Source organism: Rutilus rutilus (genome assembly GCF_951802725.1).
Source record: "Rutilus rutilus genome assembly, chromosome: 11".
Classification (NCBI taxonomy): Eukaryota; Metazoa; Chordata; class Actinopteri; order Cypriniformes; family Leuciscidae; genus Rutilus; species Rutilus rutilus.
This window is the reverse complement of record NC_140216.1, coordinates 6672272-6698482: the sequence shown is the minus strand read 5'-3', so window position 1 is coordinate 6698482 and position 26211 is coordinate 6672272. Positions and strand designations below refer to the sequence as shown.

Sequence of the window (26211 nt, the reverse complement as noted above, 5' to 3'; positions counted from 1 at the left end):
AATTTGTATATAGAGTGAATAAACTCCAACAAAATCAATCAAAAAGGTAATTTTTTAACTGAAAGGCAGAACTTTTCGTTAATTGAAATAAACTAAAGTTACCCAAAATAAAGTAAAATCTAAAAACACTTAAAACTTTTCTTTTTTTCAGCTATATTTCAGCAATTTGCTACGGCAACATTTCTTATTTTAATTTAGTTTAACTTTAATTACTAAAATAACAAAAAAAATTTATTGAAATAAAAATGAAAAAGAATATATAGACATTAAAAAACTATTAAAATGTCAAAAACACACAACAAAATTGCTAAAACTAACTAAAATATTAAAATAAAACGGATTCGAAATATTAATGAAAACTATAATAGTATCTTAATGATACTAAAATAAGTACCTCACAAAAATTTTCTGCAATTTTACTTTTCTATTAAGACATTATTTAGTAGGTTTATTAAGCTAGCTGTTGGACAATTTACAATGCACAGTGTAAGTGACACACACTCATTTTCAGTCTCTCTTTTTTCTGCACACTCTTTATCACCTATACATCCTTTCCCTTTCCTTTCTTCTAAGGTGCCACCGTTCTCCCATCTGCTGTGTTTAGCCTTATTAGCATGAATTGGAATAAGGCATGTAGGCATCAAAGAGTCCCTAGTGACAATGGGTCTGTTTTCAGCTTTAGCAATTCCTTTGTAGTGCACACACATGCATGCTGACTTAATACAGGTCCAAAATATCCAGACCAACAACTCATTATACACATATTCCAATGTTGGTGCTAATACCTTTCTAAATGCATATCGCGTATGTGAAGCTCTCACACATTTACGTTTAGCATTTATTTAAGGCTTGTGCAAGGTGCTCATTAGCGGTGGTTGTTTACAGAGTGCCTGTGCTGTGACACTTGCTAGGTTTGTTTAATTGTGATAGTCTTGGTTTGTGCATGTGACTCTGTGAATGACAGACCTTCCCCCTCTTCCCACATTCGGCGGTGTAAATGATGCCCTGTGGGTTTGCCAGAGAGAGGTGACTGCTTTGCCCCATCTGAGGTGTGAAAAAAAATGGCACCATCTCACAGTGCTGTTCAACCATACGGCCACCGTATCAGGCGCCATACCAGGCCATATGCCACGGAATGGGACATTTCTATTTTTGCATCATGTTCGTACTCCATATTATATAGTATATATTGTGTTTTTAGCTTCTAAACATTCACATCACAGGTGAAAGAAAGAGTGCTGCTTATATTGTCTACTGTCTATTGTCTTATAAATTGTCTACGGGAATTGAAGCCTCCGGAGCTGAAATTCAGATATGGTAAATGGGTGTTTCGTTTCTGACACGCGCTACAAACGGTAGACCAATCATAACAGAATGGGCCAGCTGACCAATCAGAGCAGAGTATGACTGAATCTTCAAACAAACCATTTCCAGACTCTTTGAAAAAGGGGGTGATGTGCAATGTATATTGTAAGAAAATTAACCTTTGATGCATGTAATTCTATTGTAGGGGACCTCCAATACAAAATTAGGAATCTTTAAATGAATCTTTAGTATGTTCCCAAATACTAATCAATTCAGGAAACACAACGAATAAAGGGACCGCAAAAAGTAGCTAACCGAGTTTCCACAAGCCCTCTGAAATAGATTTGAGCTCAAGCAAGTTTCATCTAATGGTTTGACCATTAAATTAAATGTCCTCTATTATAGCAGTACTGAGGTTTATATCATTTTCACTGCTTCTTTGCTCTCTTGGTTTGAGAGAGCGTTTGTGCTGAATTATTCAGCAGGCGGACTCCCACCTATTGATTGGAACATGAGCTGATTACTGTGGGAGTGAAGCCCTCTTCCCAACCTTTGTAAATTGATGCCATGTCATTTTATGACCGCAGAGTTCAAGGTGCCCTCCATGTGTGCAAATCTGCCAGTGAGAACGTCATCACTGGTGCGTAATATCACGATCATGCTCTCAAATTGTTACCATATCTGTCCATCTACCGTCAATATACTGGCTGCTTAACTTGGGCTAACCTTATGATTTGTCATTTAAGGACAGACAATGACATTGCAGTATCTTATGGCTGTGCGGTATGTCAGTATAGAAAGCATTTATTTGAAATGGAAATCTTTAGTAGTGTGAGAATTGAGAAATTACAAAATGCCGGACAGTCTGGTTGAAGAGCGACCAGACCCTGAGAGGACAAAGGACCTCTCTGGAAATTAACATTTGAACTAGGCCTCGTGCACTATCGAGACGAAAGTCTCACCTCCGAGTCATACTGATCTACATTTCATTCCCTCTTCCCTCACCCCCTCTCTCTCATGCTCAGATCACCTGAATTCACCCAGGAAAAAGGATAGTTTAATGTGAATGATTATCACGGAGTATTTTTCATGTTTGGTATCATTTAAAATGTCACAGTGCGACTGGTACAAATGTCTCGTTTCCAAATAAGTAAAACAAAAGGTAATAAGGTTTTTAAGAGTTTAGGGATAACTGGCACACAAAGGAAGGTGGTCTCTAGACAAATGGTCTCCTACCCCCCCCAAAAGGTGTAACTTCTGAATGCAAATTTCCATTGTTAAAAGATGTTTCCAAGTGAAAGAGGTCCTGACTATATAATGAAATGCAGCAGGGGATTCGGGGCCTTTTTGTAACTCAAGTTGGCCCAAGATGCTAAGAGTGAGCAAAATTCTTAGCATCATGTATTTTAATGTCGGGTTCGCATCTCTCCTCTTTAATCCAGAGCTTTTTGCATTGAGTATCTTTGAATTGATTATGAAATTGGCATGACACATTTACCCGACATAATAAATTGTTACATTTGATTATTCTAACTGACTGACATTATTTTCATTAAAGAGTTAAAAAGAATAGTCAAACATTCGCTCACATTTAATTAGTGTTGTTTTTGGTGGCCTGTTTTAATTTTAGTTTTAGTCTAGTCTTTGTGTCAAGCTGTCATTTTAGTTTTTTATGCGTTTAAACGTGAATTACGTCTATTAGAGATTGTGTATGTGTACAAAGAGAATCACAATGCTGACAAAACTTTTTTAAAATAAAAGTAGCTGATAACTTCTGGATTTGAAATAAAAATAGTGAGTATGTGTTTGTGGTACAGCCGTGGATCAGTTACGCACTGCAAACGCAGCATATGTGAAAGCACTATAGCGCGTGCTGCTCCTGCACTGTGTACACACTGCACACGGAGTATGTGTGAAACGGGCGTCAGACTTAACTTTGTTTGATGTCGTTTACGCTAACTCACCGCATCTGCATCTTCTAAATAATGCCGCGAGTGGGGCTTGAGGAAGTGACATCGCCTGCGTCTGCGCAGTGCGACCTGATGCAGCCCCTGAAACAGAAATACTGCAAAATAATAATAACGCGACTAAACGAGACGAAATAATGTCATAACATTTCGTCTCGTCCCGTTTTGGTCAACGAAAATGAAGAGACATTTTAGCATAGTTTTTATTTTGTAAACCACATTTAGTCTCGTTTTTATTCGTCAACAATATTGCATTATACATTTGATTATAGTTATCGTCACATGACCAGCATTTACGTTGCGTCTCGTTTTCGTCACATGATAAAGGTTCGTTGACGACGATATTTAGTCATAATTTTCGTTGACGAAAGCAACACTACATTTAATGATGCATAGATATTACATGTATTGCATTTAATCAAAAAATACTTTGCCTCGAGAAAAGACAGTGACACGTAGAGACCTTCCGCGCTGGTCGGATGCCGGACTTTGGGCCGATCGAGCACGAGCTTACAGTAGCATTGTCTTATTAATGCCTAAATTTCACTTTTTATCAATTTAATGTTTACTGACTCCTCGCTTTTGACCTGTAATGTATATATGAAGGATTTTAATAGTTGAATATTGAAAGTTTGATTAAACAAAATGTTACTGTCATTTTTTTTTTTTACTTATACCATGAAAGGCTGCAAGATTTCATTCATACCGCTCACCCCTACTATTAGCCATGATTGTACATGGAAAGATGGTTTCATTTCCATATGCCATGTAGCTTATCATGATATCAACTTTTAATCAACTGCTAGGAAGTTTGACTAGCATTTGCAAAATATAACCACAACTGCTATACTTTGTCTCCTTGATGGTGTGTTTTGTTCTGCTAAATGGCTGCCACACAATATGGCCTTTAAGCCGCTTCATGGTTTTTTGAAAAGGACATGGTAGGGCACGCTGTATGCTCTTTGGAAAAACAGACCTGGAGGCTGCTAAACAGGTAAAGTGTTAGCGTTTTTAGCACGGGGCTGGCGTGATTGATTTCTGCAATGTTGAGTGTGCTTTTTCTTCACGCCGCCTTGCTGACACACTGGCCCTGATATTGAGCAGCGCGCTAGCATTGCTGCAGGGCATTTGAGAGAGTATGTGTGTGTGTGTATTTGCCCGTGTGTTGTCTCACAGAAGCCATTGTAGGTTAGCATGCATTTGCATAAAGTAGAGCTGTTATTGAGTGTGTCCCTGCCCTACACTAGAAACGCTCTATACCTTTGGGCCGTGAGTACAAGGGTATGAGAGGAGGGAGGAAGGAATCTTGATTAGCTTTACAGTCATTAGCGGATGATTGAAAGCATACTATAAAGAGAGACTAATCAAGGATGCTCTGCCCCTCCCCATGCCAGTTTAACTCATTTGGTCTTAGTTTATTGTTCAAATACACTCTACAAAAGTGCAGTTTTAGGCTGTTTTCATATTGATGTAACCCCATCATCTCACAAGGGATGAGGAGAACTCGGAAAGGGCCACAACCACCGTGTGTTTCGTTGCAAATATAACAAAGTTTATTATACAAGATTCACAAAAAGCACATGGGGTAATCAGAGATGGCAAAGAGAATAAAAAACAAACAAACAAACAAAATTGTAACCGTTACAGACAACAGGGTTCCCGATCCTATCCAATGGAAATTGCTCTGAAACTATGTGCACACTCACAAGTTCAACAAACACACTTTCACTCCAACCTCCACAAGTGTAAAGTAAATCAAAGCACTACCATCGATTCCCAAAACCTTACAGAGTAAACCACATACAAGGAAATGGGAACCCCACCGTCAGTTGTAGGTCCACAACAAACAAAACAAAAACAAAAACAAAACAAAACAAAACAAAACAAAACAAAGACAATTTCACAAATTAAATCAATCCCTTTGCCACTTCCATACACAAGACCCAATTCAGCATTAAAGTCATCTCTTCAAACACCCAATAAGCCACCAATGCTTTCACTAAAGTAAACGGCAATCATGCATCATCTGTAAAGAAAACAAAGAAAGAATACACATTGATGATTGCCCTATAAAATATTTACAAGGATTAAAAAAACCTTAACCATTAAAACAAACACAAATATAAAATAAAATAAAACTTAAAACCAAATCTCCCTATTAAATAGTTCAATTCATATCAGTACCTGTATTCTCAAATATATCTGCTTAATTCTCTGAGGCACCAATCAACACCATTCCCATAAGAACACTAAAACAGAAAACAAATACAAACATGTTAAAACTAGACAAACTCACATGGTCTCATAAATCAACAACCCTTACCTTCCCAATTCAGTTCTATAATCAACTTGGTTTTTTCATCTGCTATTACACAGCCTTGAAAGACACCAAACAGCTTTTCCTGTTTGCCACATGGTACCACAAAGAGGAAGTCTAAACAGTTTGGTTTCCCTTTATAGTGTCTTAATTCATGGGATTTGTAGTCCATCCAATTTGTAGTCCTTCCTCTTCTACCCCATTACAATACACCCCGCTTAATTTAAATCGACGTCCCGTCGATCGGATTTCTATAACCAAGGTCGAAAAAACAGGGTATTTTTACCCTTGGAGAGCTCTGTCATAGGGAGAGAGGCATGACCATTTGGCTGGACTTCTCTACACACTGCCGAATGAGGAAGGTGATATGGATTTGTATGTTGTCCCGCTGTGGACCGTGCTGTCCGTCTCAATGGGCCCACCTCTAGCTGCAAAGGCAATTCATCTTGATATGGCTCTGAGATCAACTCACGATCAAGGCCACATTCTTCTGCTAAAGGGGGCATAATGCATTCATCCTCCTCAATTACACCAGGCAATTCACCCAACACCATGACCCCTCCAAAATCGTCATAATCGTTGTCCAAAGGGGGTAATCCCGGATACTCTGCTTGGCCATCTGATGGAACATAAACTGGTCGCAGCTCACTACGGTGGATGTGTCTCACTTTACCACCATCGACTGGAACAATAGAATATACGGACCCTTGATCTTCAGGGCATCGGACAATTCTGTACGTGGTTGGATCCCAGGCATCCTGGATTTTACTTCTACCTTTGTGACCGTGAGCTCTCTGATATACCAGCTGGCCTTCATGTAAGGACATTCGAGACACCTTAGCATCATTTGCACGGGCACGCTGGGCTGCAGCCTTTTGGAGACGAGCTCGGGCACAGTTAAAAATCTTTTCCAGATTATCTCGATGGTCAGCCATCCAATCACAATTCGTTTGACCATAGTCATCCAATCCTAACATAACATCTACAGGTAAATGTGGTTCTTGTCCAAACATCAAGACATAAGGACAATAGCCTGTAGACTGGTGCTCTGTGGTATTATATGCAAAAACCACCTGAGACAAATGTGACGGCCAATCGCGTTTTTTCTCAGCAGGAAGGGTGCGCAGCAAATCGTGCATGGTTCTATTGAACCGCTCACACTGACCATTCCCCTGTGGCCGATATGGTGTAGTATGAGTCTTGGAAATTCCATAAATTTGACAAAGTTCTTGAATCAAACGGCTCTCAAAGCACCTTCCCTGATCTGAATGTAACTGTCGTGGGACACCGAACATATAAAACCACCGTTCCACCAGTACCCGAGCCACAGTCTTTGCAGTCTGATCTTTAGTAGGGATTGCCTGGGTAAATTTTGAAAACACATCGGTCATAATTAATACATTTTCTATTCCATTAGATGATGGGTCCAGCAGTGTGAAATCAATAGCTAAGATATCTAGCGGTCTATCAGCTACCAAATGCCCCATAAAGGTACGCACCTTCGGTCTAACTACTTTTGACAAAGTACAGCGCTGACATTTCCTACACCAATCATCCACATAGCTATACATCCCTGGCCAGTAGCACCGAGCCCTTACTAACCTTGCTGTTCGCTCCATCCCCTGATGACCATGGTCATCATGAAGGCAGGTGAGAACCTCTTCCCTAAGGACCGATGGTAACACCACCTGTCGAACTTCCTTATGACTTTCTTGTGGCCAAAATCGTCGGTACAAGACGCCATCTACCTTCTCCAATTTCCCCCACTGACGAACTAACTCCAAGACCTCTGATCGTTCAAGACTACGCTCTTGAGATGTTGGTGGCTGCTTACGGTCCCAGTAAACCATAAACCTTCCTATAACTGGGTCAGCTTCCTGCAGCACACCCAAATTGTCCTTTGACGGTCTAGGAAAGACAGAGATGCTATTAACCGCTGCTACTGGACCATGATCAGAAACGGACTGCCGTATCTGTTCAGGCACAACTGCAATTGAAGCCAATCCCGCGAAAGGGGCGGCGGCGCTTTGTCTAGACAAAGCATCAGCATTGCCATTATTGCGACCAGGCTTATATTTTATGTCCAAGTCAAATTCTGCGAGTTGATTGACCCACCTTTGTTCCAGTGCCCCTAACTTTGCTGTCTGCAAATGACTAAGAGGGTTGTTATCAGTATATACTGTACACTTATTGCCCAGCAAATACTCTCGGAATTTTTCAGCTACGGCCCATTTTAGAGCCACAAATTCCAACTTCATTGAACTATAATTTCGCATATTACGTTCTGATGGTCTCAACCCTCTACTTGCAAAAGCAACTGGTCGACATTTGCCCTCTAGTTCTTGTGACAAAACGGCACCCAAACCCTGAAAGCTTGCATCGATTTCCAAAATGAATGGCTTGCGGAAATCAGCGTAAGCCAACACAGGCGCACTGGTCAAAGCTACCTTAAGGGACTGGAATGCATTCTCACAGGCTTCCACCCAGTTATTCCCCAACTCAACTTTTGGCCGCTTGGTCTTCTGATCCCGAATGACCTCCGCTACTAAAGTATTCAACGGCTTTGCAATACACGAAAACCCTTTTACAAATCGTCGATAATAACTAGCAAAGCCTAAAAACGACCTCAATTCTTGAAGAGTCTGTGGCCGTTTCCAGTTTGCCACCGCAGCTATCTTATCTGGATCAGTACTAACTCCTGCAGCGGAAACTACATGTCCCAAGTAACGCACTTCTGATCTAAAAAAACAACATTTACTCAGTTTGACTTTTAAATTTTGCTGTCTTAAACGACTCAGTACCAGTTCCAATCGCTGCAGATGCTGTTCTACTGTTGTTGAAAAAATAATCACATCATCAAGATAGAGCAGTAAGGACTGAAAACTTTGGTCACCAAAAATTCGCTCCATGAGCCGTTGGAAAGTACTTGGTCCATTGCAAAGCCCAAAAGGCATCCGGAGAAATTCAAAGAGTCCAAAAGGAGTACAGAAGGCAGTCTTAGGACGATCAGCTTCAGCCACTGGCACTTGATTGTAGCCACTTGCTAGATCTAATGTAGAAAACCACTTTGCCCCAGTCAGTGCGTCTAAGGACTCCTCAATCCTAGGAAGAGGATAAGCGTCCTTCCTGGTCTTTGCATTTAGCTGGCGATAATCCACGCACATTCTTAAGGAGCCATCCTTTTTCTTCACCAGCACAATCGGGGATGAATATGGACTACAACTCTCCCTAATGACCTGGCTCTCCAGCAGCTGCTTAATGTGAGTTTTCACTGCTTCAAACTGACTAGGGGGAATTCGGCGATGGCGCTGACGCACCGGGACATCATTCAACAAAGGGATTTGGTGCTCTATTAATTTAGTACAACCCAGGTCACCATCATCCTTAGCAAAAACATCCTGATATTTATACAAGAGGTGCTTAACTACTTCCCTTTCAGACTCTGACAGCCCCGGTAACTCAACCCTTCCCAGCTCACTGTGGTTTGAAATGGAAGCTGTCATTTGGCACTGGATAACCATTTCACTAACATTACCTTGCACCTTTTCTTCAAAGGAAATTTCTTGGTCAGATTGATCAATCACCTCAGCGCTAACCAAACTACCTAACATAGCCTTTTCAGGTAAATATACAGTCTCTGTGCTGACATTAACCACAGGTACACAGATTGTATTTTGGGAAGACTGTAACAATGCAGGAGAAATCAAAATTCCTGCAGGTAATCCACCACTACCATCACTGCTCATAGGTTCTAGTAGAGTGACCACATTTGAAACACTCTTGGGGCAGTAAGCCGTAACTAACCTCATTGTTCCAGCTGGGATCTGCACTGGATGCTTAGCTTGCACTCGGACATGGCCAATGAAACCAGGACAAGAAGGATCACTAGTTCTCTGGCACTGCAACAATGCATCCTTCCAGCCTGATTCCGCCTGCTTAACCTGTGGGACTGAAAATAAGGCTGAACCATGTTCTTCAAATAATTCATTATAACACTGCCCTATTATATTCATACCCAACAGGCCCGGGACCAGTGTTTTCTTCTTGGACATGTTTTCTGGGTCTTTCACAACCAATACACCTTGTTTAGATATAATTTTCCCCAACACATTAACATCAGTTTCAAAATACCCCACATAGGGAATGTCCAAACCGTTTGCAGCTTTTAGCTGAAGCCAACCACAATTTTTCAAAGTGTCTGGTGCTAGCTGTCGAAAATGTTGGTCAAAACAAGACTCTGTTATTGTGGTCACCATTGACCCAGTATCCAACAGACATAAAACAGGAACACTCCCCATTTGAATGGTAACAGTAGGACATTTGCCAATAAGACGCTGTACCACCGTAGGACAAACAAGACTAGAGGTCTTTAAACCTCCACTGCCCACTTCAGTAGTCTGACTAGAAGCAACAGGGGAGGTAGATTGATCATTCTCCTCCACAAGTGTTTCTCTTGTCGTCTCCCTAGCTGGCCTAGATCCAGACTCAACAGGCCATGGTTGTCTACAATATCGGGCAATATGACCCAGTTTATTACAACGTAAACACCTTCGAGAAGTATTTTGCCTTATCGAAACGGAGGGTTCATTACTCAAGGGTTTAAGATAATCAAGACGCTTAGTAATCTCGTCAATCTGAGCTTGTTGTTGCTTTAACAGCTCCTTAATTTCTTTTAACTCAGTAAATTCCTTATGCATCTGTGATTCAATTACTCTACCCTGAGCAGCATTACACCACAACTGAGCAGCAGAGGGAATAACTTCCCTCTTCCCTTCCTCATTCCATCTTATAGCTTCGCTTCGAACATCGAGTAAAGTACAGTGTGGAGTTTGTCTTACAAAACGTTTGAGTTCGCGTTTAAGCGCTACATCATTAACATGCTCCACAAACTGATCACGAAGAACTTGATCAGCATTTGGGACACCATCTGGACGACTTGCGAGAATAGAGTCCATCAAAGACATAAGTGCATGAGAAAATTCAACAAGGGATTCACCCTCTCTTTGTTTTCGATCATAAAACCCCTTCTGCAACTGCACAAATGTTTGTTTTGCACCATACATACTTCTTAACACATTAAAAATGAGTTCAGGAGTTTCTCGTTCAGCTGTGGGTCGGAGTTTGATCTCCATTCTGGCTTCCCCTCCCAAATAGTCCATCAGAAATGCTACCCTCTCTCGTACAGTCCAACTCCCATCCCCAATGCAGGCCTCAGCCTCCTCAATCCAGTCCTCAATGTTCAAGTTAGAGTCCAAGTCCCCGAAGAACCGGCGACACTTCCGCTCCCGAGGAACATACATCACCCTGCTGAAAGGCACAGAAGGTGGAGCATTAGGGTTGGATACAGGTTGATTAGTGTCAGGGTTGGATTCGGCACGTTCTTCCATTAACTGTTGATTCGTAGCACGTAAACTACGTATCTGCTCCCGCAACTCTGTCAACTCCTGCTCCATTGCGACAGTTTTCCTTGCACGATTGCCGTTTACTTATACAATTACCTATTAGATACCGACACAAAAGAGTGGCTATCAACACAAAAAAAAAAAAAAAAAATAAATAAATAAAAAAAATAATCAAAAAAATATATTTTTTTTTTTTACATTTAAACACACTGTAGTGCTGCCCAAATACCCTGTCGACTACGCCATTTGTAACCCCATCATCTCACAAGGGATGAGGAGAACTCGGAAAGGGCCACAACCACCGTGTGTTTCGTTGCAAATATAACAAAGTTTATTATACAAGATTCACAAAAAGCACATGGGGTAATCAGAGATGGCAAAGAGAATAAAAAACAAACAAACAAACAAAATTGTAACCGTTACAGACAACAGGGTTCCCGATCCTATCCAATGGAAATTGCTCTGAAACTATGTGCACACTCACAAGTTCAACAAACACACTTTCACTCCAACCTCCACAAGTGTAAAGTAAATCAAAGCACTACCATCGATTCCCAAAACCTTACAGAGTAAACCACATACAAGGAAATGGGAACCCCACCGTCAGTTGTAGGTCCACAACAAACAAAACAAAAACAAAAACAAAACAAAACAAAACAAAACAAAACAAAGACAATTTCACAAATTAAATCAATCCCTTTGCCACTTCCATACACAAGACCCAATTCAGCATTAAAGTCATCTCTTCAAACACCCAATAAGCCACCAATGCTTTCACTAAAGTAAACGGCAATCATGCATCATCTGTAAAGAAAACAAAGAAAGAATACACATTGATGATTGCCCTATAAAATATTTACAAGGATTAAAAAAACCTTAACCATTAAAACAAACACAAATATAAAATAAAATAAAACTTAAAACCAAATCTCCCTATTAAATAGTTCAATTCATATCAGTACCTGTATTCTCAAATATATCTGCTTAATTCTCTGAGGCACCAATCAACACCATTCCCATAAGAACACTAAAACAGAAAACAAATACAAACATGTTAAAACTAGACAAACTCACATGGTCTCATAAATCAACAACCCTTACCTTCCCAATTCAGTTCTATAATCAACTTGGTTTTTTCATCTGCTATTACACAGCCTTGAAAGACACCAAACAGCTTTTCCTGTTTGCCACATGGTACCACAAAGAGGAAGTCTAAACAGTTTGGTTTCCCTTTATAGTGTCTTAATTCATGGGATTTGTAGTCCATCCAATTTGTAGTCCTTCCTCTTCTACCCCATTACATTGATTATTTGGTTCGAACCACAGTTTGAATTCATTTCTCTCCCTTTGTCCACTCATATCTGTTTTTGCAGTGTACATTTTGACGAAAACTGTAGTACAAGTATCAGTGTACAATTTGTCTTTTGCAAATACATCATGAACAATAAGTACATGTTATGTTAGTGCATAGTAGTTAAAGACACCTAATATAAAGTGTGACCAAAAATGTTAGCATATTATATAAAAAATTATAATAATTTCCATACACTGCAGTGGCCACTGTGGCTCAAACGCAGAAGCGATTGTGCATGGAGTCCATTAACTTAATTAAATAAATTAACAAATATTTTGAGTATAACTTTATTTAAACAATTTACAGCACCTATGAGGCATTAAGGTAAGCTGTTAAATATTTTTAACAAATTTTAGCCATCTATACCCATTCATTTGTAGTATCTTCAATCCATTTTAGTTCAGGATACGTTTTAGCGTTGTGCCCGTTTTACCGTTTATCGCTACAATTAGGTAATGATATGATGCCAGCTTGTTTACTCACGTTTTTGTCGGTTTACATTGACCAATACATTCACTTTCACAATTTATGATGCTTTTTTCTGTATCAACTAAACCAAAAAGTCATACCCCAGACCATCTTTTCATGCACTCGGATGTCTGACCAAAACAAACCAAACTCTAAAATCAAGTGCACTCTGGTTCACACCAAATGCAAGGTAGTTTTGTTTCGAGTAATAATCCTTATGGATTTTTTTCACTTGAAATGGCAAGAAGACCTCTAAGTGACCTTCTATGGGCACTGATTTAAAATAAGCTGTGGAGAAAGTGCTGTGGTTGAGTTCACATAATACTGTTGGCTGGCTTAACACAGGGTGAAAGAAGCTAGATGAAAGTGATATTATTTGATATATTATATTTATAACTTTAGATATGATTCTGCACCATCATCTCTTGGATCTTTATTGTGTTTGACTTAGGTGAACACAGTTGAGCACTTAACAAATGGGTTAAATGTGGCAAAGTAATGGGAGTAAGGGTCTTATCCACGCTTCTGAGCTCCAGTTAGTAGTAATGGTCTCAATTCCTTATTCGATTACTTCGCCTGTGTTTTAAGGTCAGCCCCTGATGTTCTTGTTTTTCTTCTTTATTATGATGTTCTTGAGAAAAGCAGATAAGTGTGATGGTTGGGTGTGCTTTAGAAGGTGAACTTGAAATGTATTGTATTCCACCAAAAATATATTTACAAAATGAATAGTCCAGAATATAAATTCCGATCTGATGAGCCATGTTTGAAGCTGTTGGAAATACACACATGTGACGGCTAATTTTACTATCATGAACAACAATGAACAAGCTTTTACAGAATTTATTAATATACACTATCATTCAAAAATATTTCACAATATTACTTCATTTAGTGCATTTTTGATTAAATATGATAAGAGACTTTTTTTCAAAAACATTAAAAAAGATCTTACTGACCCCAAACTTTTGAACAATAATGTTGGTTAATGTTAATTTATACAACTTGATATGTTTCTTTCTTTCTTCTTTGTTTGTTTTTATTATACATTTTGTTTAATTAATTAATTAATTTATGTATTTATTTTTGGAAAAAGTGAATGGAGGAGCTATCATTAAATACATTCATTAATTGTTTATTGTTCCATAATATGTTTTATTATTATTGACATTTAACAAAAATGAATGAATACTGCAAATGTATTGCTCTTCGTTAGTTCATTAATTTGTTTTACCATCATAAACAAACCTGCATTATGGGATCATACACCAGTTGACTGTGTTGGTTAATATCATAGGAAGAACTAAGGACACTATAATAACCTTAAAGGTCAATTCCATGATTGTATCCCAATGGTCCCGTTTCCAATTAAATGCAATTACTATGTGCTGTACATCACATCTCTAATATAGACAATGTAGGCTGGTTTGAGCCGGAATGTACTGTTATATCTGGTGTAATATTACCAAGAGACGACAAACGTAAGCCAACCCTTGCTTAACAGTGACATGCAGACCTACAGGAAATGAATCAGACCATCAAAGGTCATTCTAATCACTTCATACCAAACACACAGATGGAGCCCACCAGCCTCACACACTGATCTTTGAGATCCATGTCACAGTGAACGATAGATTTATCTTCCCTAATCCAGATCTTGCCCATCTATGTGGATGAAAAACTGACATACACTCCAGTCAACCTGTTGTCTAAATGTTCGCCAAATGCAGCTACATTTCAATCCACTTCAATCCTTTTGTATTTGATTCCTATCTAGTGCACACAAGCTGTAATCTTTACTAAGCTTTCATGACTCTTACAGTTTTGAATGCGCACACACATAAACAGGCAAACTCTACTAATATTAGTGCGAGTAATGGAAACTTGCTTTTTGCTTATACTTTAACTTAATCCATCCTCTTTACAACCACACTTTAAAGTAACCATGAAATCAAAATGGACAATTCTAGTTTTTTATGGAATATTGCAGACAGTGTTTATTATAAATGATTTCAATCATGACAACTCTTGGAGGAGTTGAGCATGGCAATGATTATGACAGTGTTAATGTATTTAGTCTTGGCAGAATAGATCTGCTACGCTGTCGCTGATATTACTGTTGCTGTTGATTATTGCTGCTGCTGTAGAGCAAGAACAGAGATTTGCTACTGCCAATAGACACAGATGTGAATGCGAACTTGCAGTTGATTGTAAGAAAGGGGCGAAGTCATTTCAATGGAAGATAGAAATGAACAACATCTATGGATGAATTACTCACAATAAGATCAATAACATGCATTTAGAAAATTTTGAGAATTTTCATTTCATGCCGACTTCATATTTAGCTGGTGTGTGACTCTCGCTCTTGTTCTGCTTCTGTCTATCTATCAAACATGACTTAGCACAGCTGAAAATAAACACATTGGTTTGCTTGGTTTGAGGTCGTAAGTTATTGTTTGTTACATTCTCTTCACTTTGTTGTTAGTGGGTCAGTTTTTAGGCATCAACAGCTTAGAGTGACCAGACATCCCTATAAAAACATAATCTCTTGCCATGTCTTTCTCTCTCTCCCCCTCTCTCTTTTCTGTTCCTCCATTACAATTAAAGGCAACAATTAAATCCCTTTGGTGGTTGTTGCCATTGACATATTGAACTTGGCCAGATGGTTGCTACTGCATTAAATGCAGCAATGACCGAATTACTTTACTTTAAGCACAAATGTGCTAATTTAATTAGTCACAACTTTTGTTTGTTTATTTTTTTCAAGACCTAAAACTTTAATACTATTTTTTAAATGCAATTTTGAATCCCAGATTTTCTCAAGACGTTTGTTTGTTTATTTGTTTGACCTTTATAATCTTCAGTAAAAGTATATCTTTTTTTAACCTTTAAACAACTGAAGGAGTTTGATTTATCTTTAAAGTATTAATAAAAACACATTTCCACAATAAAATGACCTTTTATAAGTTGTAACACTCCTGCCGACTGTCGATATCACCATGCTGGGGCCGGATTCCTGGAAAAAAAAAAAGAAAAAAAAAAGTCCAGAGTCCTTCACATAAAAATCAGTCTACAGGCTTTCATAGACAACCTAGGAAGTCAGGGAAGTTTTTGTTACAAGCTGTTGACACATTGGCAATAAAAAGCAATTATTAAATGAAAATTCTTACATTATAGCCCCTTTCATTTAGAAAATAGCAGTTAAGAAAAATATTCATTTTATTCTTAAGAATGTTTCATGAATCCACCCGCAGATCTTTGCTGGCGCTTCACATCGGCACCATGACTGCTTGCCTAACTGAGAGGTTGAGTTCCAACATGTGCTGTTCTTAAGTACATTATTTATCTATTCTGCTTCCCTAATTTCACTAAATCCTCTCCAATATGTTCAAACAATAATCCGCTGGCAGCCTTGTCTCTCCACTGTTCCCAGTTCTCCCTGTCCCTGTTTTTATGCTTGCTTGTCTTTGCTGCTCTTTCCTTTTTGAGCTGATCTTACTAAAACCCTCCCATATGTATCAGAGCTCATTATCTGTCAAACATATTTTATTGGATTCTAATCTTGCCTCTCATCTGAGAAAATAGTTTTATTCTGTTGATACTAGAAAAGATTTTAAATCAGGGTAAAATAAATATTTTTTTAATTTAGTTTCTGTTTTAAATTTTAATGTTAATCATGGTTTCTGCAATAGAAAATAGCCAAATATACTGGCATATGACAAGCAAACTTTCACTCACTATCCTAGCTATAACACTTCTATAGAAGTAATCCATCTTAAGATTTGTCTGATTTATTAATCATCACAGAACACAGCTGCTTTTTGTAAAATTGTCATTAACATCATCATCACTGCCAAAGTCATTCTCATTACTGCTATCATCATCATCACTGTCAAATTCAATGTCATAATTGCCATCAACATCGTCACCATAATGAACAATAGAAATCAGCAACCTACTACAGTAATTTCATTGTAATTTTTCACTATAACATACATCCAAATGTATAACATAAACACACTGCAGTTCCAGATGGATCAAAACGACACAAAAGTCATAGGTTTGATGACTTTTGAGGTTCTCTAGGGCCACAGAAATAATCAAATGTATTGAATCCACTTTAAGTCACATAAATGTAATCATTTGTCTTGAATCTTTATGTTCTTGGGATAGCTCACACAAAAATTGTATTATTCACCCTTATGTCGTCACAAAACTGTTTGACTTATGCGGTACACAAAAGAAAATATTTAGAGACATTGACACTTTTTGTCTTTGTCTTGTCAATGACTGAGAAATTCTACACATAATTTCTTCTTTTGTGCTCCATAGAAGAAAGAAACGTCAATTAAAAGTGCATCAATGTTACAATGTCCTTGCCAAAGAATCAAGGCTGAAACCTCAGGTTTCAAATTAAATGTTCACTTGCAGACAGACAAAGTTTTGCTTTAGCCTGCACATTAAGCTGAATTAAGCAGGCGAGTGTGTGCTGATCTCCAGCGGTGTGATCTTAAGCTCAGACACCTTGAATAGCCTCTGAGGGCTCTGCAGATCTGTGTTTGAACCTGGTGTGCTGAACCAACTGTGTGTGCTGCAGACTTAATAGCCTACAATACACACACACATACAGCAAAAATACTATTGCAATATTAGTATTTGCCCAACACAAATCCGCATTCCAAACAATAAACTCAGGACTAATGAATTTGCCACAGCCAAATAGAACAAGGCCCGCAATTAAAGACGACCTATGACTCTTTTTTTTACTTTTACTTTTATTAATTTAGCAGATGCTTTTATCCAAAGCGACTTACAAATGAGGAATACAGGCAATTCATCATCATTTTCTGTGCTGACAGAAGAGATGAGTTTTGAGCTGTTTCTTGAATATTGTCAGAGACCCTGCGTTCCGGATAGGGTTGGGAAGATTCCCAAATCGAAAATGTTCTGGAAATTGATTTTGTGCCTCTCAGTGAGGGTAACACAAGGCGTTGCTCACTTACCGACCTCAGGCTTCTGGAGTGGATGTAGACTCATAAAAGCAGGTGGAGGTGGGAGGGTGCAGAGCCCGTGGCTGTTCTATATGCAAGCATCAATGTGTTGAACTTGATGTGATCCGTAAATGGTAGCCAGTGCAGAGAGAGAAACAGAGGTGTGACGTGGGTTCTCTTGAGGTCATTGAAGACTGGTCTTCCTGCTGCTTTCTGGATCGTAGAGGTTTGATTGCACACAATGGAAGTCCAGCCAGAAGAGTATTGCAGTCTAGAAATGACAAGGGCCTGGACAAGAACTTCATCAGTTAGGAAGGGCATATGTTTTCAACTTTTAGTGTTTTTTTTTTTTTTTTTTGTCTCCAAACGGAGTTATTCTCTATATTAGTAAGCACTGTTTCTGAATTGTATTTTCCAGGAATGAACACATCACAATATTCCTCATTTAAAGTGCCCCTATTATGCTATTTTAAAGTTTCCTAATGTTGTTTTGGAGTCTCCTACAACAGGTTTACATGCATCAAAGGTAAAAAAACTGTTTAATTTTCTCATAATATACATTTGCACATCACCACATTTTCAGTGATTCTCAAACGACTCGTCAGATGAATCAATCCCTCTAAATCCCGCCTTTCCGCGAGATGAAGTTTTATGTAACAAAGTTCGGGAGGAGCATGTTCAGGTAATCATCCAATCAGCACAAGAAATAGCCAGTATAAATAAAGCCTTCCCTTACCTCCTGTCTCATGACTAATTTCTCAGCATCCCGCCACCACCCCATCACCTCACATTCGGCTGGGTCTGCTCATAGATACCTATGATCTATACATTTATAGGGGGGAGTACTCTGGGGTCGGGCTGAATTCCGAGCTCGGAGCCATCCCCCCGGACAGCAAGCCAAATACGCATTTTAATATTACATCAGATTTCATTAACATGTGAACTCGTGAACTACTCTGCTCTGATTGGCCAGACAGTTCAGTCTGTTGTGATTGGTTTACCGCGTACAGCGCACGCTTCGAAAACAAAAAAGCCCATTGCCATAACAGCGTCAGCTGTCCTGAGGCTTCCTACACCGTAAACTAAACACAGAAATGAACAATGACGTTGATTTTACCATATCAATTTGAGCGTGAGTCCAATGATGAAACACTGGAAGAACTAGTTATTCAACCCGAACCTCCATCGCAAGGACGAATCAAGCAGGACGTTTCTCAGTGATACACTACTCAGTTTGAGGTATACATTATGAGATGTTGCAACTGTATTTCCTCACCATCAGCATTAACAAGTGCATGTCCATCAACAAACCGATTATTTTACTTGTACTTATTTTTTTAATGAGTATTTTTCTAATTTATTGCGGTGAACATGTGAGAACTGTATCAATAACAGTGCATACATTAGCCGAGCTCTAGCATGAATGACTGATGTAACATAAACGTTGGTTAAACAAATCTTGCTCCATGCTTAATCTTTCCTCAAAGTAGTGAGAATGACAGACAATCTGCATTAATAGACACAGTTTTAGGCAATAGTGGCCCACAACTGATTAGCAGAAGTATTTCAGTAAGACAGTAATAATGTGAGTTAACCAGTTAGCAGGAGACCTACACAATATAAAACTCAAAACTAAGTATTTTGAACACCATCTTTCAAGAGCAAGCGGTTTGCGAATCCTGCATTGAACTCTGAGATTTGAAAAGCAGTCGTCAGTGAAATAAAGGGAACACAGCAAAAGTTTAGGATTATACTGCTGTGATATCATGGTAAAGATGAATTTTGACCACTGATTCTTCACATGCTGCTCCTTGGGCAGTGAAAAAAAACTGGCTTTACCTTCACATTGTAGAGCACAGCGTCTTCTCGACATGATGCTGTCCAGTATCCACAGGAATGAGCTGCTGATTTGAGGTTCAAGTTTTCCCTGGTGTCTGCGCGCGCAATAAGTGGGTGGGCAATATGCTAGTGTTTCGTCTTGACATCACAACGAAACGGCTTATGACTCGTTTGAAAAATGATTCATTTCATTGACTCAGAGTCGACTCTTACTTTTGAAAGACAATAACTTTATATACGGTGCACTTTCAGATTTAAAACTTTGCAGGATGTTTTCATTCACTTAGAGCTGTGTTACAGACTACATGAAAGGTCATTTTCAAAAATCCATAATAGGGGCACTTTAAATGATTCCCGCCCGAGGCATACACAAAATAAACAGGGCGCGGCCTGGTTGAGTTGCGTTAGTAGTGTGTTGTCCTTATGTTGAAAAGATACTGTATTTTCCTGCCGTATTTAACGCGGTTATGGTATTGTGTGTGGCATTTCCGAAACACGCTCAAAGCCGTTGACCAATCACAACACACTGATCAAGAGCACATTGCGCTTTTTGGAAGGAGGGGCTTCATAGAGACAGGAACTAAACAGACCATTATTGTCATTACTGACAGACTGGGAAGAGAAGTGCTGCAACAATGTAAAAAAAAATTTTTTTTGAACATTCAAGCATGATGAAAACCTCTTCTAGTAGACCCCAATAACAAAATCAAGACTTTGTAAAAGGGCAAAATAGGTCCTTCTTAACTGTTGTTGTTTCGTTGTCTTAGAAGGAGAATAAATTGATTGTTTAATTATGCAATTAAGTTGATTCGACTCAATTTTCCCCTTTTGTTTCCCTCGTTCAGACTGAAACAGGGGATGAAGTTGAAAAGGAGGGTTTATTTCCAAGGGTGGATTACAGTGTATGTTAATGTGACGTGAACATGATGTTAATCAAAGCAGCGTTGTGGTGCCCACAAACCCTCTGACTCTACCCCCTCCACACGGCCACATCCTGGCAGGCGTGACCCCTGTGGTCTCCATCGCTCTTTTTCCTCTCTCTCTCTACTCCTTTCTCGTTTTTATCAGAGCCAAATCCAATCATGTAAACCCCTCCGCCCCCTGCTCTGTACTCTGACTAATGTCATTAATCTGAAGCGCATACATCCTGAAAGATTTCCTTTACACTTCCCTTTCGTTTGCTCTGCATCTCTGTCCGTATTTATTTGCAGTTTCTCCTTCTCTTGCTTTTCCTCCTGTCATAGTGTATACATGTCTGCTTTGATAAGGCTACTATTCGCAGCCGCCCACTAAATATTTTACTCTGTGTTGTGATGTTTAACATCATTGACTGGCTCAGATCTTTGAAACCCACTGTATCTTGAAGTGACCTCCGAATGCTAGAAGATGGAATAAAATAAAGTGCATGGTCATTAAAAAAAAAAAAAAAAAACTAGATATTGTTTCACATATCACTATGATCTCACATCTCATTAAGATCAAATGCTGGAAGAATCAATTTATAAGTATTTTTTTTTTCATTTGAAAAATCTTTGTTTGAACCTGCCACAGGTTCAGTGTACACAGGCATTGATGTAGATCATCTCAGAACATTTTGAAGGTACTCAACATATGATCGCAAATAAATCATGCCTCGGTAGAGCAGCTAAAGTGTTGTCTCCTCAAGAGCCCAACTGCCTCGTAATCGTCTTGCAGCAAGCCTCTTTTTAATTACCCATCCAAGATTTGATTATTCTTCTGTTAGAATTAGAGAACAGCAGCTGTTTGTAATGAACACTGTGTAGCTTGGGACTTAACTTTAAATGGAGAGCACGTAAAGAACAAAGAAAGATGTGTATTAATTTTTTTGTCTTGTTCTCCAGTAAAAATCTATTGCAACTTGCAATTGCACACACACACACACACACACACACACACACACACACACACATATATATATATGTATGTATGTGTATATGTATGTGTGTATATATATATATATATATATATATATATATGTATATATGTATGTATGTGTATATGTATGTGTATATATATATATATATATGCATGTATGTATATAATAATATTATTATTATTATATATAAAAAAAATTTTTTTTACTGAACTGAGGCTGAAACGGGCTTCCATAGTTTTGGGCAAATCATTTAAATAATAAAAATTGACTAAATGTATTTTGATCTAGGACTAGATTTGTTATAAAGAAAACAAGAAAAAACATACTGAATCCAAAACATGGATTTTGCAGCGTTTGTCTGTGGGTGTGTTTGGATAGAAGAGCCAAAAAAGGATCCTTTGTGCCATGCAGTATTTTTGTGCGTAGGCAGCTGAAGCCCTGACCAGGCACGCCGTCACACCCGTCCAGATTTAGGTGCTTCTCTATTGTGAGTTCACAGTATACAGAATACCACTGTTCTTTCAGGGACAAAGGGAGGATGTGGCCAGTTCCCTACAGCTGACGGGCACAGACCTCCACCCCGAGATCTGGTGTCAGTTGTGTGTCTCACCGGCCTCTTTGTGGCTGTCTCTGGCTGACTCATGGCTGGAGAGCAAACAGAGTTCTTCTGAGGGTTTGCAAAATAACAATGTGTAACTAATATGGCAGGGGAATTGCTCTGAGACGGTTTGTTTGGATCTGTTTGTGTGCGTGTTTGGTGGAGTAATTTACATTTAATTCGGAGTGGCCTCACAAAATATTTAGACACTTAAGCCACACTTTAAAACGAATAGCATTAAATTATAAAATATCAGACCAAGAGGCACAAGCAGTTAAAAAACAACATGAATGAACATCAGACGGTATGTTGTAAGGTACAGATACAGTGAAATGTATTATCTCATGTAAACACCCAAACAGTGTTTTTAAAGCAGCGCTATGCAGTTGTGGCAATTTCTTCGTTTTTTGCCCGTGGGTTTCTCTATAGAGCTCCCCCTACAGCTTCGGAATATATATTTGACAACACTGTCGTCAAAACTCGTTGGCGACTCACCCCCCACTCCCATCTTCTCGCTCTGGTCATGTGCATTTGTTTTCAAAGAAGCCGGCGAACGCACGGAGCCATGTCCACTGATGTATGTATGATACACAGAAGGCTAGCATATAAATGTTTAGATAGTGTATGTGTGCAGTGCCGTAAAGCAATTCGTTACATCGCGAGACCTGATATCACACGATACTTGGCCCGCCGGCCCTAAGTTGCAAGGGTGGTTTTTCCGCTCACAGGCGTTAGGGGGGTGCGAGAAGACCACCATTCAACCCGAAAAAAGTCATATAACCATTCCAATGACTCCGAAGCTGTAAATTAAGCTAAAAAACCTGCATAGTTCCCCTTTAAATGCGGAAAGTCGTCAATAAAGCAGCTCATTATTCCTTTTTTCCTTCTTACTTTCCTTTTTCATTCAATAAATAAAACCAAAAATGTATTTCAAACCTAAAATAATGGACAATATCACATATACTGTGTACCTGACTTTATACTGTATGTTATGCAAGCTTGTTTCTGTCATGGAATAAAAAATATATAATTTTTTACAAATACGACAAATACGAATCTCTCAATTCAGAGTTTATAACTCTCAATTCAGAACTTTATCTGAATTGCGAGACTTTTTTGGTTTGGGAGATATGAACTTGCAATTGTGAGTTATTAAGTACAAATTGCAAGATATGAACTGAAAATTCTGAGAAAGAAGTGAATTGCGTGAAACTCAAAAAAAAAGTTGCTACTATTACATTTTCTGAATTATTATAATTATATGGTCGCAACAAACTTCCATAGTATGTTAATAGTACTTCATACTCAACAATTACTTCCTTTCAGTAGTAATGTCTACTAGGGATGGCCCGATACCGATACTGGCATCGGGGATCGGGCCGATACTGTCCTCATATACTCGTACTCGTACTCATAAAAATTCGCCGATACCACGCACCGATACCACGTACATTTTGCGAAACGAAACTTTGTCGAGGTGAACTGAGTCATAGACGCAGGAGCTGGTCGAGCAGAGCACATCCCTTTAAACAGACAACAGTGGAAAGTTTGTTCAGTCCGATGTCAATGGCAACGAAATTAAACGAGGCATGTAGCTTATTAACGTTAACTGAGGAGAGAGAGAGGCAGAGAGAGAGACAGAGAGCGCACGCACTTCTGTTGAATGCTCTTGATTGCTGATCGTTCACTCAGCACGTTATTCGGATGAAAACTAAATCGTATATGTAAGTAAAGTAAAACATGAACTGTTACCTGACTGAAGTATAACGAGTGGTTCCCTACATTATTACAGGACGTGTGCAGAGGTCAAGAAGTTTCATGAATGCAAACATCAGAAGCGCGCGCCCCTCAAACCAGCGTCTCAGCGCGCGAATACTGAATTAAATTGTCTTTCACGTCTTGCGCTTGTACGGACGAATAGGCCTATTCACACACAACTATGTAATAACGCCCGTCTTGGTGAGTATCCTATAGTAAACAAAGTCGGTTATATCTCAAATGAACGTAGCATGTTCAAATGCGGTCCGTGCGCTCGGTCTTAAAGGGGCAGCAGTTTGATAAACCTGCTTCTGTGTTTTAATGTTAATCAAACAAAGGACAAAGAAATTACTTACTGCTCTTGACTAAATAGGCTACCCTTTTCAACTTTAGAAAAATATCCATCTATATATAATTCATACAGTAATGAATATGCTTTTTTTCACATTTGATTAGCCTACTTATTCAAATTTCTGTACCTGTTAGATCTACCCGAAAAACTCTAAAAACAGTTTATTTCATTTGTAGCCTTTCTTTGTTCTATTGTATATATTTGTCCTATTTGTAATTCAATTGTTTGTTTTTATTTTGTTACTGACTGCTTACTTGTTTTAAATTCACATTAATTAGGCTGCTAGTTTTTGTTGTAGTATCAAAATTGGATTAAATAATTGATATTTCACTGGTTTTGACAAACATTTGAACCGCTGACCCAATCCTCAGCACTGAGCCCTGCTGAAGCAGCTCTAAATATGTGCTGTGCTATTAAATGAAAGATAAAATATGATAGAGCAATAGAATGAACAGTGACAGTAGGCTTACAGAAGCTCATATGCATTTTAGCAGGCTTAATTAAGCATGAAAATAACTGAAAGAAATATATATATTTGATGAACAAATTAAGCCAACTAATATGATTTATAATCTTTTGGTTTATCTACTAATACACTTAAAAATTACAAATGCAGTGAAAATTCAGGTATCGGTTACGGTATCGGTATCGGCGAGTACCAAAAATTACAGTATCGGTATCGGACTCGTTCTACAAAAAGTGGTATCGGGACATCCCTAATGTCTACAGTATGTGTATCTTATATTTCTTTAAAGGGATAGTTCACCCAAAAATGTGGAACATTAAAGAAGATATTTTGAGAAATGTCTCAGTGTTTTTTCAATAGTCACCAAAACCGTTTGGTTACTTTTGTGTTCTGCAGAAGAAAATCATTCAGGTTTGGTACGACATTGGAGTGAGTACATGATGACATAATGTTTGGGTGAACTATCCGTCAATTTTTGATTGACAAAAGCCTATAGAACTTTTGTCTATAGAACTCTATTCGTCATTTTTGAAAGGTAGCCAATAGCCCTTCACTGACAGTTCAAGCAGGTGGTCATACCACCTCTCTGTGTGAGGTTATATGGACACAATTCTTCCTTGTCACATACATACACACACATGCTCAGTGGTGAATGATAAATGTGTGGAAGTCTGTGTGTTATAGATGACATTCAGCAGGGGGTAGGAATCCCATCTCTGAGTGAAGTGGGCATATTTTCCAGAGACTGAATACACTGCTCAGATTCACTCATGCAACCCCTCGAAATTCAGTTATTGTATTTTTTTTTCTACGTCCTTACAATGATTTATGAGAGCATGTTCTTGATATTGTGAAGCTCATACCCATTTTCTAGCGTTGATTCAGCTTTTTCAAACTGAACCATTATTTCTGACCCTTAGAGTGAAAAGTTGTTTTTTGGTGAGCATAAGGGTGTGTGTAGTGTGTACACAAGTAGATGTAGTTAACTGGGGTATAAAGAGTCAACAGCACAGCTCAAAGTCGGGTTTAAAAGGATAGTTCGCTCAAAAATTTGTGCAGTTGATGATGCTTAAAAGACCATATTCTCAGTAGTATGTACTCTCAGTATGAGCTTTCACAGGCTCTATGCAATGTTGCACGACATCCTAAATGAAGCATGTAATGTTTCATACTAATAGCAAAGCACCTACTGCTCAGAGAGCTTTTATGAAAGAGAAACAAGTCATTTTAAATTACTAATATTGCTTATCTTACTCTTAACAAATTGTCTCAGAATAACTGTTTTGAACTGTTTTGTCATTACTCATTTTCAATAGAGGAATCTAGCTTAAATTCAAGATTTACATTTTACAAGAGGCACTTTCTTCCTCTCCAAAGTGCCTTTACCGAGCTCAGTCTGGACTGAGAACCGTTTACTCATTTTGAGAGGAATGTCCTTTAACAAGACAAATGCAGATACACAAACACTTAGTAACTTGCATCATTTATTGAATGTATATT

General features: G+C 38.6%; 1 protein-coding gene and 1 long non-coding RNA gene across 4 annotated transcripts in view; one reads left to right on the top strand and one right to left on the bottom strand.

Moving 5' to 3' along the window:
- The window catches only part of thsd7aa (thrombospondin, type I, domain containing 7Aa), a 129668-nt gene that overhangs the window by 20132 nt on the left and 83325 nt on the right, over positions 1-26211 (top strand). The gene's annotated exons all lie outside the window — the stretch shown is intronic.
- Positions 4803-12286, bottom strand: LOC311299602. Of its 3 annotated transcripts, XR_014629164.1 has the most exons (3): positions 5596-12286; positions 5457-5521; positions 4803-5298 (listed from the first exon to the last, which is right to left on the bottom strand). It is a non-coding gene; the product is annotated as an uncharacterized lncRNA (long non-coding RNA). The 3 variants fall into 3 exon arrangements; XR_014629163.1 differs by having other exon boundaries at positions 5457-12286; XR_014629165.1 differs by having other exon boundaries at positions 4803-5521; positions 9394-12286.